Genomic DNA, 23,532 nt, shown 5'->3' with positions numbered 1-23,532 from the left:
TCGAAGCTGAAACATGAGCAACACCTGATTAATTGCTATCGCAACATTTTGTAAAGGACAGGTACTTGCTACAATTTAAAGATGGGATAGTTGTATCAGTTGATTTGAATCAGGTTCCATGTTTGACAAACAGACTTCTTCCTTCTGTATTCTCTCCTTTTATTAATGCTTTAATTCCACGTATATATTTTTTCAGAAATGCCACAAAAAGAGAGCAGTATTTAATCCTACCTGAATCAAAACCAAACATTGAAAGCTGAAACATGATCAACATTCTGGAGAAGGACGATCTCAAGGCCATGAAGCTGATAGAATTCAAAATGCTTTGGGACAGACAATGAAAGTGCTGAAGAACCTGAGCAAGACTTACTAATCAGAGAATGTGTGCTGCTAAAAACCAAAGCAGCGGAACTGCTGAAGAAATTGAAACACGGCTTGCTGTGAAGAGAATTAGTGTTGCTGAACACCAAAGGAATGAAACTGCTGAGGAAACTCAAGCAAGACTTACTGATCTAAGAATGTGTGCTGCTAAAAAACAAAGCAATGAAACTGCTGAAGAAACTGAAGTGAGACTTAATGATCAGAGATTTAAAAATCTGACAGTTGAAATCCCGGCCGAAGCTGGGTAGCTAAGTTAGATATATATATAAAAACATTTATATAGTTATTGATTTATCCCAGATACACCAGCTGATTTATTTAGTAATTGGGATAGCCATTTTTCAGTACCATTTCGAGGAGCACTTTACATGGGAGCATTACAATCCTCTCTTTTAATTCCATGCCCATGTTGCAACCCTATCAAACATCTATGTCCAGGATGCTGTGCATTCAGATGGCACAGGCAGGCTTTTACACCAAATTACAAAAATCAGATTATCTGTTCAGGTTTCCCGCTTATTTGGAGCCTATTGTTAGGAACCTCATGCTTCTCCAATCACCTATACATAACGGTTCTTCCAATTGTTGACTCAACACCCAAAGGATGCCCATTAACGGCCCTTGAGCAAATCAAAAAAGGATTACCACCCCAAATAAACATGGTAGCTACCGTAATGTCTTTGAGTGAAATCCAGCAAAACACTCACTACCACCATGTAAAGAGAGTTCTGGCAATTAATGCAGCATGTTGCAATGAAAGAAGGTGGCTGGTGCAAATCACATTTTTTTTTTATTTACTTGATTTAATTGCATATGCAATTTTTACAAATTGTCATCAACAAATACATGTGCAATTTTTTGTCCAAATTGGCGTCATCAAATCCTTAGACGGGAAGTCCGTCCAGTGTCTAATCACATTTCCCAAAAGACTGTTTGGTTTTCCAGATCAACTACAGGGACGACAAGCAGCCTCCCCTGATGGCAAAAGAAAGACTGCTACCAGAATATTATTGCAGGCAGGCAACTCTAACAAGGAGCTTATTCAGACAGACCCTTTGCAGGGCACAAGTCCTAAAAAAAACTACCAAAACTGGGACTCATTAACATACTAAAATACTAAAATTTGACATCACTGCAAATTAACATATTTTATCAAGAACTATGAAACGTGTATTCAATTGGTCGTTACAAATTGAAGGAAGTGCACAGGAGAATTAACCACATGCATTTCAGAAAAATAAATCGACACCCAAAATTAAATGGAGGGAAAATGTAACATAGCTGCCAAGGTATAAAAAGCGTGTACTTCTTAAAGGAAACTGGTACTCTGAGACATTTTAAGGCCATTTTGGCTATTTTATTTATGTGGTCGAGTGTCTAGCTTTCAGGCTATGTAACCCGATGTTTTGGATTGAGACTCTGCTTCGTTACTGGTTGTAGAGGGTGGCAGACATGAACTAATGCACCAAAGGGCTAATGTGCTTTTTGATTCCTAGCCTCAAAAAAAAAATCAATGGAGGGTGGCATTCACCCTTTGAAAATAGTGGGCCGATCCGTCCACTCACGTTCTCTCTAATTTGTTCCCTGGATCTGTGCTCACATCTCAAATTGTTAATTCCTGACATGGACAATCCCAACCATCGCCATTTCTTTTAATGATTTTGCACAAATGAGGCATTTCCACAGGCCCGTTTTTACCCAACACCCTTCAATGACCTAATCCTTTCCCCATGGACCCTCTTCTTTTCAGGTATGTATTTTGTAAAACGGTACATTATTGTGATTCTATCACAATAAAGCCCATTCTTGATTCTGAAGACTGAGGAACATGCAATTTAACTCTCATTGGTGATATTAAAACATAATGACCTGCTTTGAGGAAAGAATAGACACATTGTGATCAAATACCCCAATCCTAGTGACACACATCTGATTGGTCCCTTGCTGCTGGACATGGTGACAAACTAAAGATCCTCTCCTCTCATGAGCAGGCGACTCCCACTGAGTCAGCACATTTTCTTCCACCTCAACTCATGGCCACCATCCAAGACCAAAATGTAGTCAAGATATTGACTGCTCTCAAACAAATTCCCTGCGTCCCACATTGACATCAGCAATGGAGGCCACATAAAAACTGCCTAACTCAGCCCCATCTTTTACTTCTGCCATACATTCCTCATTTAATACAGAAACTGTCCCCCTGTCAGAATCCGGGTAGTTGAACTCGTGGTGTAGCAGAAGAGTTCTTTCTACCAATGTATCCCTCTGAATGATTTTGAACATGCAGAGGAAATAATTAATTGGAAGAGGGACACAGCACATAATACAGGAAACAGTAGAAAAACAGTGACACAGTCAATATGGCAAAATTCAAACAAGCAAGATAAATCAGTGAAAACGCACGTAATTCTAACCTGTTGTGAGGTGCTTTGAGCTGTGGTATATGGAAGAATTTTCTTTCCTTTCAGCCCTCTAGTGATTGAACTTCTACAGAGATAGAACACAGAGTAATGCTTACTAGTTGGGATTAAACACTCTGAGTCAGTAAGGCACTTTGTAATTAATCTTACTGTGTGTGAAGCTAAGAGCTCCTATATGGTGTTCAGGATTCTGTGTCAGTGTGCAGCAAGTAATGCCAGGTAGGAGCTACCCCGACGGAACGCAGACACCTGACATGGAATTGGCTGAGAGTCTCTAGTTCCAGGAGCCAACTACCCCGACGGAACAAGGATGCCTAATCGGCAATGCGCATAAAGAAAGTCTCAAGTCCATGCGCCGTGTAGAAAATACTGATGTTGGGGTACTTGCTATTGCACAACTGGAATCAGCTGATAACGTACTGTGTAGAACGATGTCCCAGGACAGCTCGTAGCAGTGCGGGCAAGACAGAAAAAAGCAGTCCGATGAACAATTCGAGTCATAGCCGTGCGGGTAAGTGTAGATCCAAACAGTTTGCAAAGAAGTCTATGAACAAACCCAGGTCGTCACAGAGGTTTTCGTAGTCAAAGGCAGGATAATTCAGAAGCAGGTCAATAAACAGGCAAAGGTCGGGTAAACCAGGGAAACAAGTAACGATAACAAGGAGCCAAGATTTGCAAAATCAGAAGCACCAGTGTTCGGGTGACTGAGAGGCTAAATACACAGATTCAGGTGATTACTACGTGCTTCGCCCCCTCGAACGGAGAATGCTGTACTGCACCTGCAGAGGACGCCAGAGTTTCCATGGCAACCTCCACCTGCCCTGTCCACGGATTATGACACGTGTCTGTGTACGGGGCTTTGGAACCCTGGGAACTGTATGCGAATGAAAGCCACTGTGAGCAACGTTCTTGTGTTGGGTGTCAGAACATACTTCAGGTACGAGATGGGGAGGCAACTTTTTCCGTTCCTGACACGACATGCACACATCCTGAGTCGGAATCCTATATACCCCCAGATCCTGAAACATGCCATTGTTACACCCTACCTTAAGAAGAAACGCATACTTAACCAGATGTACTACCCAATTAAAGATCTGTTTGAGGACTGCTGGATATCTATTGTTGTCAAACAACTAACTACCCAACTTAAAACCGACAGCCTCACACACTTAAAAGGTCTCACACCACAGTATCTATGCTCCTCTTGAAAATGTGCATGCTTAAAGCTCTATAGTACTGTATTCACCCCAAACAATGTTTTCTTTTGAATAAAAAGGTTATATCCATACAAACAAAATTACATCACAATATACAAGAATCAAATAGTTAAGCACAGGCCCAGTCAATACGTTGGTTAAAAAAAAAAGAAAGCGAAGTATTAGCATACACCCAAGGGATTCCTCCTATACAAGGCTTGTTTTAGGTAAGATCATACACACCATCCAACTCGTGGAGAATTAGGTCATAGTAGGAAGAATAATGCTGGGCGACACCACGTGAAACCAATGTCATTAAGAATAGGTCTTAGAGTTCTCTCATGTATGCCTGCATGAAACTGAGAAAATAAACATAAAGAGTAGTAAGTCCACTTCCTAGGCTAGACAAAACAAGCAATACTTTTCAGGGGGTTTACATGACCGTACCGCCATAACCGTTCTAAGTGGTAGGCAGTTGAATCGAGTTCTTGATATTATATTTTGTTCTGAAAAGTTGTTTGGCCCTAACAAGTAATCTTGAAGTAAACCTGAAGAAATTATTACATAGTTCCGATTGAAAAGGTTTAATTAATTCTCTTGTTTCATGCAAATCTTAATTAAAGGATTGTAGTCACGCCTTTAGTTGGATTGCCACAGTTACATCAAAATTGGTGAGTGTAGTAAAAACATGTAGTGCATTAATTTTTTCCAAATAAAATGTGACATGCTGTTGCTCGAGAATTAAGCCAACCCTTTTTTAGGCAATGTTGTATGTAAAATTGAATGAGTTAGCTCGGCTTTAGGGGTACACCATAGGCAGAGACAATGGAAAATTGGTTGAAGAATGAAATCGTCCGTCAGAAAATCGAGACCCAATTCTAGATGGGTACTGTAATTTGAAGCCGACCGTGACAACCCAAGAACTTTTTTTAATAAACACATTTTCTACTATTTATAGATCTGAAATATTTGAAAAACCCCAAAATTAGGTAAAAAAATTGGAAACTCAGGCTGCTTAACTTTTAGACTTGCAAAATAAGGTTCAGCTGCTGGGACTTAAACATTCTCCCAAATTGATCTACCCCACCTAGTGCTTGGTTGAATCGAATTGTTTGTGAGTCTAACATACCCCAGTTAAGTTAGTTGAAAATCAAAAGGAAATCAAATTCATAAACTTGTGGGATTGCTTTAGTCTTACTATACATAGTGGGGAACTTCATTCTTCTGTTACCAGGTTGACAGACCATGACTGGTGATTTCACTGCTTTGACCTGCAGGTCCAGATCGCTCATGAACACGGTGTAAGTCGTAATTAGACATTGTAGCGCGCGAGGAGTGCGAGCACTAAGCATTGTATCGTCGGCATAGGCCAATAGGGGAATTTTACAGCACATATTTTAGGCAAATAAGCACCGGTCTCTAGTAAAACTTCGTGCAATCCATTTATATAAACTGAGCACAACAGCGAGGCCAGTGCACAAACCTGACCCACGCCAGTGTTCATCTTAAAATATTCAGCACGATTACTGTGATCGCCACTGCTCACACTTGGCCTAGTATTATGGTGAAGGCTGATCAACAAACTTGGAAGCTCATACATAAAGCTGAAATAGAGCTATAACGTTTGGACTTAACCTAACGAAATGTCCTCATCTTCAAATGCACTCCTCTACTGGCTGAGAGTCGGAAACCGAGGAGTCTGGTCTGACTGTGAGCTAGCCTTTGTTCCTTAAATATACCTGGTCTCCATAAGCATCTTCTGCCACCTTCATTGTCTGCGAGGGGCTCTTCGCCTTATGATTACTCCTTAGAATATCATGCCGGTCCTTGCTGTTGCAAGACACTGCCCCAACTATTGCAACGTCTTTCACACAGGCCTCGCAGCCAAGACTCTCAGCAAACCTTAAACAATAGAAGACTCTGCTGCCCACTATCAGTTCTGGATGTTGCCCCCCTGATATCAACACTCCAGCCATAAATACTCCACACTGCCTTCGCAACAGGGAATCACATGTCGCTGGTACTTAAAACACTTGAAGGCAAGGCCCCTGTGTTTCTCTTCAAGGTTTCCCCACCATTGCATGCCTCTGTACACCCATGGCCTGCATTGCTGGCCAGCTTAACTAGCAGTTTAATAATCCCACCTGAATACAAGTCTTTCCCCAGTTAAAGGTCTCCAATAAGAAGGCTCATTCGTCGGGAACTGCATCCCCCTACATTTCAGGCTTGAAGGAACCTTCCTGCATCCCAGCGAAGCATGACAATGCATGTGTCCACTGCTGCCTATGGTCCTCTCATGTGGTCGGACATGTCTGATCAGCTGCCATTGCTGTCAGCGGCTTTACCACTTTCACTGGCACAGCAAATTGACCCTGGTTTTGGATAGCTGAGAAGGGGATGAAAAGCAGCAGGAGAGCTTTACGAGAACATCCTAAAAAATGAAATATGGACACATTAGAGCAAGGCTAGTGTACTCCATGAAGGCTTTGCAATGTTTTAAGGCTCTCCTCATTACTACCCTGGAGGTAACCATGCTGCTTTTTGCGGCATGGCTACCCCCATTCCGGGTACCGGGTCCGGGTTCCCTGAATGGGGAAATACCGGGCCATTCCGACCGTGCAGGGCCCGGTATTTCCCCATTCAGGGAACCCGGACCCGGTACATCCCCATTCCCATTTGAGCCCCCATAGGGCTCAATGGGAAAGGGGATGATGCTAACAACGGGCCCATTAATGACCGGCCCGTTGTTCGCATCCTGGTCCCCTTGCGGGATCCACTAAGGACGTCTGGTAAAACCAGGCGTCCTTAGCGGGTCCCGTGAGTGGACCTCGTAATGGTGGGGTAGGGGGGTAACGGGGCTGGCAGCTCTACCGGTGCCGTTAACCCCCTACTGCACTCCTAGTAATGAGGCTCTGCCGATCAAGGAGTGAATGCCCTAAATAATAACAGCCATGTGTAAGAATCATTCATGAAGCTTTGAACATGTGACGCTGAGAAGGTAGATAAGCAAGAGATCTGTGTGGCACCTGTGTGGCACCTGTAATCGGAGATTTGGAGCACTGTTTAAATGGGCAATTGTACCTACCTTTACACCACGTTAAAGTTGGAGAAAACTGGCATGACACGATACATACAAAGATCATAATAATCTGCTTGGTATTAAGGTATAAAGACCATGAACATGTTTGCATACTAGCCATGCAATGTCGCCAAAATTAAGGATTTCAGAAACTGTTTTGAGAAGCGTTGGACTCTAACGTTATTCGTCTTTATTTAAGATCACAAAGGAAATATGAAAACAATATCTAAAGAAAAAGTATCCCATTGTGCTTAAGAATGGCTCCAAATTATGACATTCGAAGCTCAGTGGCTCTGTTTGAATGGCAAAAATACAGTTTTCTTTAAGTTGATTAAATGTGCAGTATTATTGCTTTCCAAAAATATAATACCGCTAACAGCTAGCGATGCCTATCACCTGCATCCACGAATACCAGGCATCTGTAACCATAGTGATAACCCCTGTGCACCCCTTTAAAGACTCGTTTCCATGGAAATACCAGTATCACTGCTTTTTGACAGACTGGGGGAATGCTTTGCTTGATGCATGTGTTTTTAGCGTCTCTAGGTCTCCAGAAACATTACCCGTACAAAGTACAATTCATTTACATGTAAGATACAAGCACCTTCTCGTCTGTGGAACTTTTGGGGAGGCAAACAAAACATGCAGGGTAGGCCTTAGGACTCTGGGCCTCCTTTGTGTGGTATTTCAACATTTTCCCATAGGAAAAGGGTTGGGCTTGGTGAAAATGTGTAATATGGTGCCACTTTGAGCATTATTTCCAGGGCCTCTTTTGGTTCCCAGTCCACCCCTGAAAACTTGTGTTGTCCTGGCCCCTCCAGGCCTACAAGTGGCTGCGGCCCTGTTTCAGGCCCCCTTCCACCTGCGTAGAAGCATTTTAAAAAGTTAAACTTCTGTGCTTTGTGTGGCACCCTGGTTAGTATTGCTACTGGTCCTTACTGTGCCACCTTTTCACATCGCTTTGGGTCTGGAGCATGTGCCCAGGCCTTTAAGTGGGCCGGCCCCTCAGATGTAGTGACAGTCAAGCAACCTCGATCAAGAAAGGCCTCTCTACATGATCTCTAAGCCATATCCAAGGGCTGTCCCAGGTGAGAGCCATGCCCTTTAATTTCCAGTTGGGCTGTTCAATGATTTATGAGTTCATCATTCCCGTGAGTGATTTCCTACCCTATTTTGCAATCACACATTGCCCATATGTCATGCTCTATAGGAGCTCTGCATTATGATGCTCTCTCTTTGTTGGGCCAGAGACCACAGACCACAGCCACTGGACCCCTTTTTCCACACACCTATTCATTGGTTTGGTAACACAAAATTCACAAGCCTCGTGCTTCACATCACCAGTGTTTGGATTCATGCTGCCCAGCGTGTGTGACATTAAGTGTCTGCTGGGATTTTGCTGGTGCACTTAACAGTAGTGCTGGAGGATTTTGCCCCCGATTTTGCCACAAAGCTGTGCTGCTGTTTAGGACCAGGCTTCCTCAAACTGGCTGGGCGCTGTGTTCTGTCTCTTAGCTAAAGGGTCTTCTTTTGCCTGCTGCAGGTCCTTCCTGAGCTGTGCTTCACCCACCCCTGGTCCTACCCACTGGGTGGACAGGATGGCCCATACTCAAAGTATCTGGGTCATTTTAAAGCTATTTGCATGTCTTCTCGGAACATCTGGCAGCCAAAGAAGTGATGGGACCCCATTACTCCACCTCTGCTCTTGATTTGGACCATCTTGAGTTCTCTCCACTGTTGTTCCTATCTTGGGACAATGTTCTGCTGCTTGCCCCGTGTGTCCTCTGAGCTGCCCGGCTCTACTTGATCAATCAGGGTCCTGCATGTTCTGGGTGTCATCTCTGTCACTGCTTTCGCTCCTGGGATCAGGGTCACCCTCCTGGGATGGAGGTCACCTGCGTCATTGTTTGTATGTTGTTCAAATCACTGGGAGATCAGATCCTATAAATCACCCTGCAAGAGACGTGTGTACTGACCAGGTTGTTTTGACATCCTTGAGCCACATGCTCTGAAACTGACACAGTGAGTACTTACCCCTGGGTCCTGGAGTGGGGGATTATTCTTCACACGTATCCTTAGGGGTCCCGGGGAACATGAACATGTGTTTCTGCAGGTGCCCTTTTACCGAGGTTTGACCTTGACTTACATGTGCCACATCCTGCTTTGCTTCCTTTGTTCCTGAGGCTTCTGGGTCTCAAACCTGGAACTCTTTGAGAGGGTATTCTCTGGCGTGCCCTGGAGTTGGTTGCTGCCTTTTCGACACATGTGGGATACAACAGAGACTTACCCGACATGTCCCCATAACCGCAGCTTTGCCTGATGTATTTGTCTGCTTTAATCCTGTAGAAGAACTTTTACCAATTCTTTATACTCCTGTAGAGTCCTTAAGCTAAAGAGTTCAAGGGCATCGCCATATCGTCCGAAATGGTGCGGGTGGTTGATATTTCCGAAAGCCCAGTGACTTACCCTGTAAGCAAGCCCCTATTTCTATTGGTCCAATTTCAGAGCAGCACATCTTTCTGTTATCCCACCTGTGAATCTATTAGGAAGAGATGGACTGTGTAAATTGAGATGTACTACCTACTGTACCCCAGGTGAGTTCTAAGTAAGGCAATGGCCATGTTATGAGACAAACAGAAAAATAATGAGAGTCATGATCAAGACAGGGAAGAAAGAGGTTTAGACAAACTGCTAGCTCCGATGCCGTACGAACTGTGGTTTTAGCATGCAAATGATGTGCGATTAATCCCCAATTGTGAACCAATACGAATCCAAGTACACCCTAGTAAACCCGTACCCAGAAATCCACTGTAACCAGAAGCAAAAGAGGGAAATTCTGTAGTGATAAACTCATTGTTGTATCAGGGAATATTAGTGCCCACAACTACCCCATGTTATACCCACATTTTAACCATGCAGAAACATGGTCAGCATGTGTATAGATGTGTTCAGGATTTACGTGCTGTAAATATAGTGGTGCCACTATCATTTCCTGTTGTTCCAGACCTGGCAACTATATTATTATGTGTACATCCCACTGCTACATGTTTCATGGGAGTGCATTCATGTTCAGCTTTCGTCTCAGTCTCTGTGCTCCCCAACAGCCAACATTGTTTTGCATTTTCATACTTAGGTCATTAAATAACATGGACTCCTTAACCACAAAAAGTCCAACACTTTTTAGCCAGGCCATGAGGAAAGATTTGGATGACAGTACATTTCAAGGGGGGGTCTACATTAGTGTATGTTGACTCTCTACTGTCGCATCTCCCAAATATGAAGCCAGTAAGCAGGATACATTGGTATTGTTAACAGCCCTGGCAATGAAGGGGCAATAAGGTATCCAAAGAGAATTTGCAGATATGTAAGAAAAAAGTTATTTGGGTCATGAAATTTTGGCAGACAGTGTAAGTATAAATAAATCAAGAGTAGAGGCCAAACTGAAAATATCTAACCAATGACATGTTAACAATTTAGATCCTCTTTAGGGGCCACTGGGTACGGCCGCCATTGGATAATGGGCTCTGTGATAGAGTTAGCTAGTACAAGACATTACTCGCTTAAATGCATTTATACCCCTCAGGTAGAGAGAGGAAGTGGAAAAAACATTTGTCAAAATAAAGCAAGACCTAACATGTTCCCCTGTCCTTGGGTTATCAGACTATGAAAAGACATTTATCCTATATTGCCATGAGAAAAGGGATAATGGACAGGCAGATGTAATAGAAAAACACGGTGATAAGCACAGTCCAACTGCATACCGCGCCAGACCCAGAAGCCGCAGGATTGCCACCTTGCCTCAGGTCAGTTGCAGCTGCTGCGATGGCCGTACAAAGTTCAGTAAATATAATACTGGGAACGCCTCTTATAGCAGCAGGACCACACACTGTGACTGCCCTATTGCTAAAAGAAAAACCCAACACTTGTCCACATCATGATTGACTATGCATGAGCTAACATTGCTAAATTCTGCTTAGGTCACCCTCGCATGTTGTTCAGCATTAAATCCTGTGCCGTTATTGCCCTGCCCAGTAGATGTAGAGGAATGCAACTGCATTCTTACAACACGTGTCCCCCACATTGCAAAATACAGATGGGGAACTTCACATGCATGAGAGTTGTGTGAGAAATGAGATGGTGAGACTAGCTCAATAGCTGAAGTGACTGTATTAACTAATGTGGTTTTGGAATCAATAGGACTCCCAAAAGGGATAGCAGTCGTGAAGTGTGCGGCACAGCAACCCCTATGAGATGATGTCAGCAAAGGGAATGCACTCACTTATCATACAGCGAGGAGGAATGCCCTTTTCCTTGAGACCGTGGCAGAGAAATAATACCTCAGCGGCAAGCGGAGTCAGACAATCACCATATGAAATACTCAACGCTCAAACCAGTGTCAGAGTCACACGAGCAGAAAGCAGATAGAAAAAAAAATACATGGGAAAAGAGAGGATGTTCTCCTCACAGTGTTAGGCTGTCCAAAAAACATTACACGCAGAGTGCAGCATGCCATAGCAACCGTGTTGAAATGGGGAATGGTAGCGAGAGTGAAGAAAACATGTTATTCCCCAGGTTTTTTGCAAACTGCAGAACTACTAATCCATAGGTACTTTATATGTCAGTAGCAAAATAAAGAAAAGAAAAAAAGACAATGTGTAGGAGGAGGTGCATCTGGCCCCCTGGACACCATTTGCACAACTCCAGGGTGATTGTATACAAATGCAGAAGGTGGCACACCTGGAGTATATGTTTGTTATAGTTTGCATCTTTTCCAAATGGGTGGATGCCCCACCCTCAGGGCAGACACACAAGTCATTTTTTTTTCTTTTTTTCTTTTTTTTTTATGGAACGCTTCACGAATTTGCGTGTCATCCTTGCGCAGGGGCCATGCTAATCTTCTCTGTATCGTTCCAATTTTAGTATATGTGCTGCCGAAGCGAGCACAACACACAAGTCATTTTGAAATCGTTGCTACATGTTTTCATCCCTAGGTTTACCAGTGAGTATCAACAATGATAGAGGGTCCCATTTTACGCAAAGGCTGATGCAGGAGCTTTGCAAAGTATTTAATATACATGAGAAGCTCCACTGCCCCTATCACCCACAATCAGCGGGGCCTGCAAAGTGCCATAAATAGCACAATTTCTGTGGAAACTAGTTTAAAGCGACCAGAAGCACTGCTGCTTGATCTAATTAGAATAAGGGGTACTTCTAACAGAATAACAGGGGAAACCCCATATGAAATGCTCACTGGTAGATCAATGTGCTTGCTGATATTCCAAAGGGGCCTTTGAATAGGGGCATGGGCAGTTGCTGGATGATGCAGTGACTTGGCTATTGTAAACACCTACTGAAAACGGGCCTTATATCTGCCAACAGATCCAGGAGGCTTTGCCCAAAGGTTAAACCATTCCCTGTTACGCCTTTCAACCAGGAGATTGGATATTTACACAGAAGTATAAGAGGAAGGACTGTCTAGGTGAGCGTTGGGCTGGTCAACATGGAGTGCTGCTGCTGTCCACTGTAGAGAAGTACCAGCCAGGATGCATGCAGCACACTGCTGGCCCACATTGCCACCGGACAATAGCACAGATGGTGAAACTAATCCGCTTGTGTCTATTGTTTATTAACAACATACTTTTATTGAGTAGGCTAACCCGGTACGAGAAGTACTTAGAAAACTGACAATAAAGATGGAAATAGGACTACTCAGCAACAGGTAACCATGGCCCAGATGAAAAACTTGCCATTGTGGAAAAGAAGACATATAGACACGCTGCAAGCCAGAATCTGTTGATCCAATTCATGGGAGTGTGGCATAGCATAGATTACTATCTTGGTTTTATACAGAGTGCAAGAGAGCGCCCATTTGGGCAAGTTCCCTCTGCGGGCACTGCAATGCCAGAGTGAGTGCCCAAAGATTGGCAGAGGGAAATGCTTGCTAAGACAGCACCAGACTCAGAATGGGCTAAATGTAAGCCCATCCCAAAATAGTTCAAATGCCTGAGACTGAACCTACTCAATCACTGACAAACGTAGAAGGAATAGAGATGTCAAGACAGATGCACAAAACAAATCTAACCGAATATTGTGCTAAATATAGGTACAACAGGATCATTCAATGGATGGCGGATGGCATGAGAACAGCCAGTAAGGCGCAGGTATTGTTTAACAGATGCTTAGGAGCTGAGTTATATTGTGATTGGACTTTACAAGACAGTGTAGATACAGTGATTGCACCTGGTGTTTGCTTACCCACTATAGTAAATCAAGCATCAGGAAGTCAATGATATAACCATTGCAGAGGAGCATACACAGTTGCAGCAAGAAAACATTGTGTTCAAGAAAGAGAAACAGACTGTCGGCATAGAATGCCCTTCAGAAAAACCCCAATCTACAAAGCTATACAGAAAGTGTTGTTTCGTGTTTCCAATCCAATTTTAGATGCAATATTTGGCACAATGCATTTTGTCTTGCTGATTTTCAACTTCCAAGTGACTTCTCACTTTCCCAATTGCTCAACAGATGCAGTTATTAGATTGCCCCAGCAGAAGACCATGTTGTCAAGTGGAAGGAAGTACTGATTTTGGGGTGGCCTTAATTCAGTGGATTATGTATGGTCTATATATTGGGGAAAAGAAAACCGAGAAAAGCTAGATGAGTTTGGAAAGATAGTAGCTTTAGTGACCGGCTCTTGGTTTACAGAGGTGTGAATGTAGAAGAATGTAAGATAATAGAGGATCAGAAAAATACCATGCAGAATGTGTTAACAAATCTTGTTTTCATCATCACAGATGCATGCAAGAAGACGCAGTTCTGTGTCTAAATACCGCCAGTTGAAGGCTGCATACCAAAAAGGCTGCATTCATTAGGCTGATTTGGTGCGGCCTTCAATGGGTGGAAAAGTGGCCATTTTGGAGGGATGTACCCTCACCATAAACCACCTCCCACAACACCACCCACTGCCAATCCCCTGACATATTTGTGGGATTTACTTTTAATCGTGGGTTTCACCACCTGAATCCCCATGTTTACCAGCCCACCATTCACATCACACACACATATACACTAAGACACACGCATACACGCAAAGACACACACACAGGCACACACACACACACACACACACACACACACACTCTTACCTTCTTCTCCATGCTGGCATATTCCATCTCCCAGGGAGCTCCAAGGTAGGGCCTGTCGCCCCTGCAAACGCTTGGGTGTGGCGTGGGGCGGAGCTCGACCTCAGAGCTCCCTAGCCTTCCATTCCCAGTCTTCTGCAAAAGGACATGAACAGATGATGGAGTGGGACATCACCTGTGAAGAGTTGCAAGACTACCCGAACGATCCTTTGAGGTCCATCTGAGATGACGTTAGCCACCAGTCATGGCCAGAAGCACTGAGGGAGGATGCAGAAGTTCCAACCTAGCTGTGGCAGAGGAGAATGCATGAAAGTACAGTTGGCAATGCGATGTTGAAGAAAGAGTGTGTTTAGTCAATGCTTATGAGCCTGTCTAAGGTATATGGGCCCCAACATACAAGATGACTACTGGACTCTGGGCACGGTGTGTCTGGAATTGAATTGTCGTACATCGCGATGTCTGGGAAGTACAAGTTCCAAAAGGTGGAAACCATTATGTACTTTGTATGCCTGAACTGAAGCCAGACCTATGGATCTGTTTGGCCGTGAACTGGACTGTATGGCGGAGAGAGCCTCTGCATGTCCGAAGTATGGACAAAGTAAAGACTGGCCAAATAATGGTTGTTGCCAGAAGAGTGTGCTGGGAAGGGCACAGCAGAGGTTTGGTGCCAAATGGTACCCTGGTGTTCTATCTGAATTACAGCTGCATGCATAATAAAAATTATCTTGAATATGAGTTAAGGGTAATACGCAGCACACTAACAGAATATCAGCGAATACATTGGCCTGCTGAAGCAAGATATAATATCAAATTAAAGTATAAGATGAATGATGATTGGACAGCATGATCCCATAACAGTTTTAGAATTTAAAACCGCTGTTGCCATAGAGCCACACTTTGGTCAATGTGAAGAAACAAGTAAATGTTGTGGAAGTGAAAAATATCCAGGAAAATCAAGCTTTGGAAGTGGCTCGGCGAACACTCATGCGATGCACTTCTATGGGTGACATCTGTCATTTCACTGAGGAGGCTAAGTGTGATCCGCCCTCGATATTGGATCATGGTGCCCGCTGCCAATGTAATTGCAGTTGGTAGGTTCTCATTTCCTTTTTGATGCTGCCTTAGGGACTGCTGAGAAAGGGCAATGCATAGCTGAAATGAATGGGTCATGCCTGATATAGTCAGTAGGATACAATTGAAATATGTCAGTTCATTGGTTAGATCAAAAAGGAATCTTCTGCTGTAGTCGAGATGTTACAAATGATGCAGATTGAATAAGCATAATGTTATCATATACTTGTGTTCTAATAGTCCATGTTTTTTCCAGCCGTGAATTCCCTAAACATGCTAATATCACACTAATAATGCTAAATAGATAGCAGTAGGGGTACAAAAGAGATCCAGGTGGCCTAAATAAGGGGGACACAAAGAGACGGCAAAACGACGAATCATGAAATCAAGAGTGAAGTGGGAATGAATCAGAGAAATTAAAATGTGTGTAGGCTGTGCTTTAAAGCTCAGAGGGGGCAACTGTGGAAGCTTGTGGAATTTTACTCTAGGCACTTAGATGAGTTTCAGATGGTGCTGAACGGCAGTCATCATTGTGGCAATGACAAATTAGCTGCATCTGTGCTAGGTTAGGTGGTGCGCAACAAATAGTGATGGGTTGGCGAGTGCCCATAAGGTTGTGTGAGGATGATGTAAGTCACCGTCCAAGGAGCAGGGAAGCCCAATTGCACAACCTGCATAATATGGTGAAGGCGGGTTTGGCCACCTGAGAACCGGACTGCCAGTCACATCAATGCTGAGTCTGCATTTAAGTACCCATGGGTGTAATTGAAAGCTCTTCCAAAGGAGATGGTTTATGTCATGTAGGTAAGACAAGTAGAATTACACCAGACTCGGACGGTCCTGCAAAGCAATGGCCCCAGGATGTGCCATTAGCAACTTCACTGTTATTGCAACAGACTAAATGTATCATACTGAGTTTTCTGTATGAATCTCATTGTGTAAAACAGCATAAACATCCAGCAGTTTCTGTGTTTGGGGGCCATTATTCTGGGATGGGGATACTATGATGGTTTTCCTGTCCCATTTCTGTACAAGCTGTATTGAAAAAAACATGCCTCTGCCTTTGCTGCCTGTTTCCCTTTTGGATTATTTGGTGATGAGCTGGGGGTTTCAACACAGGTTTGACCTTTAGTGTGTGCCATTGTATTTGTTACCTAGGCATTTGATTTGCCACTATTGGAGCATGGAAACAGCAACTACTTAAGTATATTAACTAAGGCAGGCCTCATTGTGGAGTGAGGCATTTTAACAGGAGGCTCAGGGCACTCAGTTAATGACCCCTTAATAAAATATCGGATGGGTGTGAATTGTGATGGAATGTTGGAATAGAAGGCATTAGGGCAGCTCAAATATTTTTTCCTGAAACCTTGCACCATATCCAAGCCATCAAGTCTTCATTGTTGCTTCAAGAAGAGCTGGGAATTCGGAGCATTGGTGAACTGTCTGCCCTACTTTCATGCATCACCTTAAGGAGTTTAGCAATCTAGAGTGTGGTGCCAGGTTACCCTACGTCCCCCCTACGTCATGGTTAGCTAGACTCCAGATTATCCATTTTCAGGAGACACCCTGAGCAAATAATTTCAGGCTTCCATGCTGTTAAGACAACACACTCAGACTCTGCAAACAATAAAATACTAGCCCTTCTATACTCTTAACTCCAGACAATCTCCTTATTTGATTTGAAATCAGTAAGGGTGCGATGAAGTCACAGTGTGTAGACTACAGTATGGGATTGGTGTGCAGTTGGGGGCCCAGGATCTGTCACCCACACCATGATGTAGGCCCTAAAGGCAGTATACCGAGGATCCCCAGCCACGCCACTCCACCCCACCCTTGGGAGTAAAATCACTCATACCAACACAGTCTCCCTTACTTCCTTGGAAAAATAGGTCTACTGAAAAAAGATTATAAATTGCCAAGGAAAATCCAACCGTCCATGTGCCTCTTCTTGCTAGAGCCCACAAACCAAATAGGAAAGTGCGTTAAATGTAGTTACAAGGAAGTTCAAGGTTTGCTAGCACTCCGGGCAAGAATGTCTACAGACCATGCAAGTCTCTGCTCACAGGGTCAGTTGAAGGCTGGCTTAGAATTAGGGACATTGATATTGAAGGATTTAGATTAGGAGTTGCACAAACCTTTATGCAGAGTTACCGGAATGTAAGCATTGCAAGGAATTGTTGGGACGAACTCCCACGAATGCTAGAGCGATAATGGAAGTCTGCAGACTTGGAGAACCCAACTCCCTCCCCCAGTATACATGGAGGACTCAGTCAAAGGCAAGTTCAAACTGCGGTTTATTGCAAATAAAACCAGCAGGGATCAATACAAGAACACAGTACAATACAAGTACTTCATGGCTTATCCTGGCTCAAAGGCCAGTTTTACTCTAAAAACATGTCACTACTCTGTCATCACTTGGGCCTTTCTCCAAAAACCTATTGGTGTGGGGGATTGGCCATCGGGAGTATAATAACCTACATGGTCACATATAAGTGTTATTCTACTGGCTCTTACATGTCAGGTGGCTGGCCTGTCCCATCCCCAATTCACTATATACTGTATTTTTGCACAGTAGTGCGCTTACCATTGGTTCTTGTCCATTGCTATCCACCCCTAGGATACTGGACTGTGATTGGCTAGAGTTTATCCCCCAAGGCCTGGGACTCAAACAAGTTCTCAGCTCGCAGCGTACCTCTTCAAGGTAATGTGAACGATTATGTGTCTGTATTGTAACTTGTGTACACTACTTTTGCCTTATGACAATATTCTCCTCACATTAGCAACACGTGTTGCAATTGGCATCTGGCTGCTCTTTCCCACCATGGAAGACTGTCCATTGTTTCATTTGGCTGTACCACATGTTTAGGGACCACAAAATCGAGCTCTGCAGCTACGAATTCCGAATTATGAGGATTTATTCGGTTTCTCTGAAGCTGGTCCTGTTGTCGTCTGGGGATTGGAATCTCTACATATCTCCTGACTTTGGCTGTGGGTCCTATCTCATGCGTCTTGCTCTCTCTCCAGCCTAAATCAGCTCACCTTGTCTCCTGCTCAGGGATTTGAGGCCTGCTGTAATTTTCCTAAACCTTATAATGCGGTTTCTACACTGTCCATTTTATACTACATTTCCTATAGGTTAGCTATACGTGGTTTGATTCGTTTCCATGTGCTCTACTGTATGTCCACGTGACTATTGGCTTTAAGCATCAGCAAACTTGCTCAGACTCTCTTGTGCCTTGCAGTTTCTGTGTTACTGCACGTGGCTAATGACAAAATAATAAAAGCAATGACAGTATGTACCTGTTCTCTAACTATAGAACTGTGCACTCAAGTTCTTCATGTATTCGGGTGTGTGCTTATGTGGTGCAGTGCGGACTGCACATGTGCTTCATGTCTAACGCTGCGATTTCGTGGTGTCTATAATGACATCAGTAACATGGCGTCTTGGTGCTTAGTCCAAGCTGTCCATATAGGTGTCTCTGACCACTGTCTCCGGCTCTTCTCCCATGCATGGATAGATCTGTACTGAACCTGGTCTGTATGGCTGACTGAGAGGGTACACCTCAGTGTATTTGTCAATCAATGGTGCATTTGGGATTTGTCCGAAATAGAATGGTTGGATGCGTTCTTTTCTGGCCTTCTGTCTTGTCATAAACTTACTGAGGCGGGGGGTGGCTTCAGGATCCCGACTCCCTCTTCAGAATCATTCCAAGATGGTGAATGCAGACTTTGAGACCTCCGCGACTGAACTGCAGGTGGTCCACATGGCGACACCTAACATTTTGGTAAATCTGTAGTCCCAGCAGACCATGTTCATTCACAAAACCTGCTCATGTTCGGCCTACAGACGATTGCATGAAGACAGTTAGATGCTCAGGCCTGAATGCTTTGGAACTTTAAAAGAGACATCCTATGTTAGGAGTTGCAGTCCACAGTTGGAGCGCATGGCATGGGCGAGCAGCAAGGAGGTGAAAGGGGGAAAGAAAAAAGTGGGGGAGGTGTAGAGGAGAGACAGCAGAACAAAGGAGTTGAAAGCAGTGACAAGAGAGCAGAGGTGGTGAAGAAGGGAGAGAAAATGACAGGTAAAATAGAAAGAGAGACGACCAGAGGAGGTAAAGAGGAGGGGAAGAGTGAGGGAAGAGTGCTCAGCAACAGCAAGGAAGTGGAAGGTAGAAGTAGAGCATTGCAGAGCGATGAGAAGGAAGGAAGAAAACACTGTGAGAGGAGAAGACAGTATGAAGAATAAGGGGAACATCAGAGGGGAACAAGGGCGTCGTGGGAACACCCATCATAGAGAGGGTTGGACAGTGATAAAAGGGCCTAACATTACTTCTGAGGTGCAGGGAACCCCAGTATTCGAGATTACCCGCCACTGACGAGGCGAAGGAGCCTAATGAACCTGGCTGGTTCAATGATCCTGAAAGAGTTGGACGGCTGAACCCCATTCAGATGACCCAAGACACCAGAGTTGGTGATGGCAGCAAAATTCACAAGGACCAATGCAACATCGTGATGCGCCCACAGTCAGCTTAGAAAGACCCAATACAAAGCCAAGAAAGAATTGCAGGACACCATGAACGCCAGACTGCGAGTCACTGTTTGCCGCCATGCTGAGGGGCCTGTTTGGACAGAGGGAAAGAATGAGGGACACAGTCCCAAGGGAAGTCTGAACACATTGGGCCTCATTACGAGTCCGGCGGTAACTGAGGCGGTAAAACCGCCTGGTTACCGCCGGACTCGTATTACCATTCTGCCTCCGTGATTCCTGGAATTACCGGGGCATTACAACCCCGGTTTCCCGGGAATCACAGAGGCGGAATGGTGTTAATCCCCATTCCAATGAGTCCTGTGGGTCTCAATGGGAATGGGGATCATGGAAACACCAGCAGCATCTCATAATGCTGCCGGTGTTTCCTCGTCCGCCTGCAGGCGGGCAGTGTTAAACCCGCCAGGTCAAACCTGGCGGGAACATCACCTCCCGCCTGCAGGAGTCGGGATAAGGCAGTCTGGAAACAACGGTGGCGGAGGGTTTACCGCCACCGTTATTTCCGGACCGCCTGATTTGTAATGAGGCTCATTGTATTCATATGTATCCTAGGATCCTTCGGTAGTCTCCATTAAACCCTAATCTCCACTTTTGTTGACACAGAATATTTAAAGGGTGAACGTGTATATGGTTTTGAGCGGTCTGTCTTTCCATTGGCCGTGACATATGGTTTCACAAGAGAGATTGCAGATCTTGACCAAAATAAGCTTTCCTTTGGCCTCCACACGTGGCACTTATTTAGAAAATATGATTCATCCCAAGGTGTTTTCCTTCTCTGTAAAGTTTCAGGTTAGTGTCTGACCTCATCAGGTGGAAGTAGAAAAATGGTGGGGGTTGGACCGAATTACTGCCAGTATCCATGTGGCATTAAATCACAGGAAGCTTGTGTTCGCTCTCTAAGCTTTGCTAAGCATATGGAAGGCGGAGGGAGCAATTGCCAAAGCTTCTACTGGAAAAAGCTGGTGTGAGACAAGTTCTGGAAGCTTTCATTTGGACATAAAGTATGTCTTGCTCATCGGTTGTGCTCTCAGTTGCCATCTTTATTTTGAAATTCTCAAATCAAGGCCCCCGGTTATTCAATTGGGTACCATGACAGTGTGTTTAAGGAGGACAGCTAGCAAGGAAATTAGCAAATAAAAATATAGATAGGGCCTCATCCCACCCTTGTTCCGTAGAATTTGAATATTGGATTTTTAAACACATGAAGTATTGTTATTGTATTGGTTTATATCTGGTAGATTTTAGTCGTGAAACTGTGTATATAGGATTAGGACAATTAACTATTTGCATGATTTTATTTGTGTATTTGTTGTATTATGTAGGGTTCGTGTGTGTTTGAAATAGGGTACAACTGATCTAATGAACAAGAACTAAATATGACTTGTGGTTTTAGTTTTCTCATTATAAATTCAGGACTATGAGTGACAACATTGAAAGTGGTGTAAGCTTAAAAACAAGTTTGTGTGTACATTTGACACCAAAGTGGGTCCATCACAAACTAATAGTATTAATGGGACTTAATTGATCATTGGCATCTAACGCACTAGCAAGGATGCCAAGTGCCCTCATGTCATTTCTGCATCTTATTTAGCTAATGGCATTTTGCCATGTGGGTTGTTTGGCCCTATACCTATAATGAAGAAGTGTTAATGCAAGTCCCAGAATACACAGTGATGTTAGGTAAATGACAGGCCTGAATGATGGTGTCACTCTTCTTGGATCAACTTTTAAGGTTACCAGGTAAATTCAGCGGGGACATCCTATTCCAATTCAGGTCATTGCTTTCACTTTAGCTGTAGTCCCTTTTTATTAAACTAAGCTGACCCAGGACTACTACTCCCATATTGCAATTGATAACGAAATTAAAGCCCTATAGCTCATGACTTGGGTATGAAGTTTCAGTTATCTCATACCATTACCATAGTCATCCCTAGGCATGGGCAATTGCCATCCCTATTTTCTGCTTTCGCCCCATCTCCCCTAATTGGTCCTCTGCCTCCCAGCCCCCTGAAGGATACTTGTCGACATTCTTTAAGTTGCTCCATCAACGAGCTGGCTTATCACATGTGTACAGTCTCTTTTTATCCTTACCCTGTCCTTTGATCTGGCCTGAAGCAGACACAACAGGAATTACCTGAGGCAGACACCACAGGAATGACCTGAAGCAGACATCACAGGAATGACCTGAAGCAGACACCACAGGAATTACCTAAATCAGACACCAGGAATGGTCTGAAGCAGACACCACAGGAATGACCTGAAGCAGACATCACAGAAATAAATGGGCCATGAATGTCACCGGGGTGGGGGATATCTATATTATAAGTGTGCTTTCAACATGCTTGGCACAGTGTTTGCTATATGCGCTGCTTACAATGTAAAATTAAATAACAAAAGAACATTTTTCAAAGTGCTTAAACTTGAAGCCACCAGTTTATTTTCTTTAAGTTGTGTTTTTTGTATGAATTTGCCCACAAATTCCCTTCCATTTCTGTTCCCCTTCCTTTCAGTATGTTATTGCAGGGTATATCTAAAGTTGGTATAGGCTAGTCAAACTGCTCAATCAAGATTATATGTTTCTAGTATTCTGACAGCAATTATTCAGCAACTGAAGTGTGGATTCTTGGGTGCCAACCTTTGATTCTCACCATGGCGGCAGCGCCTTCGCCCAGAATATGAGCAAGCAACCGGGCCAATCCCTCCCCTTGTTGAACGGTGCATTTTAAACAGCATATTTGTATTAAGGGTATAAGGCTGTTTTAATAATAGCTCAGCAAAAGTCACTAAACCTCCTGAGCTACCTAAGTAGCTTTCTGCTTTAGGATGTGGCTCACTGATTGTGATGAAACTCACAGTATAAGCAAAGTTCACATGTGTGGCATTACAGCCAATAGCATTTGATCTGCAGCCACACTGACACTGTGCACAGCCTCATTTAGGATTTAAAGTCAAGCTGAAAATTAGAAACTACTCCATGAGGTAAAGTGAGACTCCTGCCCCCACTGCTAAAGAAGCAGGGGAGCAGTTGCCTCCTTTCTCCCCCTATACTATCTCTCTCTCTCTCTCTCTCTCTCTCTCTTCCCTCGTAGATTCAAACAATGAAGAAGAGTTCAATGGAACATTATTCTGGATTATCTGTTCAAATCAGTGAGGGGGTGCTTCATGGAAGAACGTTGAACCGTCATGTTGAACTTGCAATATGTGTGTTTGGTTAAGGTGCAATTCTGGGTGAACTTGAAGGTACCTCAATAAGGGGAAGAGTGGGGGTGATTGCAGGCTTTTATCATTGTTACATAGTCGTTCATTAACGGATTTAATTCTACAGCAGCAAAAGTTGATAAAATGTGTGTGATGGAAAACACCCACCCAAATGTCTTTGTAAGTTTTTTAAGGCCCTTTTTGCAACTATTATAAAGTTACCGTTTCAGGGTTTATGATAAATTGATGAAAACCTTTTATTTTCTTAAACATACGTTGAACTTGCATAAATGTCACATTTTTTTATAACTACAAACACCTTCGTAAATGTATGTTTACTTAAGCTAGTTTGGCCAGTTGACCTTTATTTGTTTGTGCTCCCATCCCTACCCGGTGATGTATTTGGGCCTCCCGCCCCCAGTATTGATTACACTTGCTAGCTATGGTTTGGGAGTGGGGGCCCCGCTTCTCTCCTCTCTGCTCTGCAGAGGCCCATGCT

General features: G+C 43.8%; 1 protein-coding gene and 1 non-coding gene across 3 annotated transcripts in view; both read right to left on the bottom strand.

The window, feature by feature from the left end:
* PHKG1 (phosphorylase kinase catalytic subunit gamma 1) overlaps nucleotides 1–23,532 on the bottom strand; it is a 417,011-nt gene that overhangs the window by 162,462 nt on the left and 231,017 nt on the right. The gene's annotated exons all lie outside the window — the stretch shown is intronic.
* Nucleotides 11,914–12,020, bottom strand: LOC138490560 (U6 spliceosomal RNA). The gene has a single exon (XR_011275506.1). It is a non-coding gene; the product is annotated as a U6 spliceosomal RNA (small nuclear RNA).

Source organism: Ambystoma mexicanum, chromosome 9 (genome assembly GCF_040938575.1).
Source record: "Ambystoma mexicanum isolate Mex_15411 chromosome 9, UKY_AmexF1_1, whole genome shotgun sequence".
Classification (NCBI taxonomy): domain Eukaryota; kingdom Metazoa; phylum Chordata; class Amphibia; order Caudata; family Ambystomatidae; genus Ambystoma; species Ambystoma mexicanum.
This window is presented reverse-complemented; position numbering and strand designations above follow the sequence as displayed.